The sequence below is a fragment of the Humulus lupulus genome, chromosome 2, assembly GCF_963169125.1.
Source record: "Humulus lupulus chromosome 2, drHumLupu1.1, whole genome shotgun sequence".
In the NCBI taxonomy this organism is placed as follows: Eukaryota; Viridiplantae; Streptophyta; class Magnoliopsida; order Rosales; family Cannabaceae; genus Humulus; species Humulus lupulus.
In genome coordinates this window covers 204,546,348-204,548,956 of record NC_084794.1, presented here as the reverse complement: position 1 = coordinate 204,548,956, position 2,609 = coordinate 204,546,348, and the positions used below count along the sequence as shown (strand labels likewise).

The following is a 2,609-nucleotide window of genomic DNA, read 5'->3' as shown; positions in this document are numbered from 1 at the left end:
CATTCTATAGTTTGTTATTTTGAGGATAATGAAATTTGAAATATCAAATACTTTAATAGCAAACTGAAATTTTCTGTCAATATGATTTGTGGGTCTTAAAGAAATTCTCCTTTTCCGATCGCCATGGGAAAAAAAAGTTTGACATTGTCCATTGTAAATGTGTAGTTCAATTCGAGTAAAGTTAATCTTTGCATTGTTAATTAGATTCCTCTTATCCATATGCATAAAAGTAATAAATAGAAGCTAATGGTTCTATATTTTGTTTGTTCATAGACTAACAGAAAAGTAATTTGTAATATCAATTGAAGATAAGAAACTAATATCGTGTTTGGGTTCATATTTCTTATTGTCTTCTTAACGTTTTCTATTATTTAATATATTGTTTGTTGGATTCTAAGGGAGCTTTGAGAACCTAGGCCCCAATACATACATGCAGGTACTATTATTTCTCTCTCAATTTCTAGTTCTATAGATAATTATTTACTCCTTCACAGGCTTAGATTGGACTGAGTTGCTTGTATTATTTTGCTAATTAAGAAAAGTGAGAAGATTCATTTACATATTTTGCTCAGTTTTTTATTTCTTATGCACTCAAGATGTTTGAAAAAATGCCTAATAGAATGACAAAAAAAAGTGGATTTATAATTAATAATATTCTAATATATATATATATATACACTTATAAGCTTTATTTAGGCATGAGTTTAATCTCTCTGATTTTCTGAGTTCTATAGATATATTATATATATAACTCTTCTTTGTTTTGACTACTATTATATAAATTAATCTGTTCATTTACTTTTTTTGGCAGAGGAAGATTAAATTATCATATATAAAGCTCAGGTGTAGTTTTAGAAGTGGAAGAGAGTAGCTTTGGGCCTTATCACCAGGTACTACACTCGTAGTCTCTTGATTGTCTACTGAACATCTTTGAATCTTTAAATCTATATGTATCTGTGTGTGTAGAGTGTCCACTATTTTTCCATTCTATCATAATTGGTAAAGTAGATTGCTTTTTCTGTTTTGGTGGGTTTGCTTTGATCTGGGTTTGTTTTTGTTTCATAATTCATTTATGCACGTTGGATTGAATGGGAGTATATAATCTGATATCTAATCTGGGAATTGGGTTTTTTTTTGCGTGGTTGACATGACGTGACTTTCTTGGGTTGATTATGCATACCAAATTAGTAGGTAATGAAGCTGAAAAGTTAATTGCTTTTTTTAGTGAAGAAGGGTCCAGGAAGTCTCTTTTTCCATCTCTATTTTGTTTTTTGCATTTCACTCTCATTCTCTCTATTTTAGTCTCTTTCCCATATTCCTTTTCCTTCTTTATAATATAATTGTCGAATAGCTGTATATATTTGTGATTTCTTGTTCTGGATTTAGAGAAAGTTGGAAGTTTTACCATAGTTTTTCTTTTATTTGCAAATCTGTTGTTCTTATATTTTCTTAGTCGTTCCAAGCTTTTGTTTTTGTTGCTTATTTTTAATCAGTAATATATATTTTGATTTGGTGTTTGAAATATATTTGATGATCTTATATATGTAATCAGTATATTTGGTGTTTTGATGTTTAATCAGTATTGAATATCCTGGTATTGCTTGAGTTTCTACCAAGTTCAGAGTTTCTGACCCCCCAATTGAATTCAACTTCTTATTTTTTACTGCAAAGTCATAAAAAATGATGGGACTATATCATTTTAGTATATATGTGTACTTCTTTAAATTGTATTAGTCATTGGTTCAATTTATCAGCAAAATAATAATCAGATTTAACTTGTTCATTAAATTTGACCATGGATTACTTTCTATATCATTGCTATAAGACCAGACCAGTGACTATATTCTTAGAAAATTCATCATATATATATATTAATAATTATCTATAAATTCCCTATGTTTTGTATTTTTTTAATCAAAAATAAAAATAAATGAATAATTAATAATGATTCTTAGAGACATTGTTTTATGTGTTTGGTTTTAATGGTATTAGCAGAGTAGAATTTTGATTCTCTTTACTCACTCTTCCATATTTAATACCGTATCATTGTTACTGAAGAATGCTTCATTGTATATATGATGTATTTGATTGACTTCTATTAAAAAGTTTTCTTTTAGTGGTTGGTCTGGTAGTTACCATGTGAATTATTTGTGACAGCATATATATCCTTCTTTGTGGTTATAGATTGGAAACAGAGGAATTGTAGCTGTTGGAGAGAATTGCAAGTCCCTGACAGATCTTAGCCTCTGATTTTGTGATAGGTGAATTCTTCTTTTCATTGTTATACAATTACAAATATTTGAGTATGAATTACACTTTGATTTCTGTCTTCACTCGCATATTAATTATTAGGGTTGGGGACGAGGCACTTGTTGCCATTGGTAAGTGTAACGCCCTACAGTATCTAAACGTTAGTGGCTGTCATCAAATTGGTGATGCTGGAATAATGGCCATTGTAAGAGGTTGTCCTCAACTTACCTACCTAGACGTGAGTGTTCTCCAGGTGTGTTCTCCTACTTAATAACCACCAATTACCACCACTTGATTATATGTACACATAGACCCACTACTTTAGTGCAGGTTTGTCTTGCTCACTGTGGTAGAGCATA

General features: G+C 30.0%; 1 long non-coding RNA gene across 1 annotated transcript; it reads left to right on the top strand.

The window, feature by feature from the left end:
• The first annotated feature begins 332 nt into the window (after positions 1-332).
• On the top strand, positions 333-2,243 carry LOC133816500 (uncharacterized). Its single transcript, XR_009885289.1, has 3 exons — positions 333-436; positions 812-890; positions 2,185-2,243. It is a non-coding gene; the product is annotated as an uncharacterized LOC133816500 (long non-coding RNA).
• Positions 2,244-2,609: the final 366 nt, after the last annotated feature.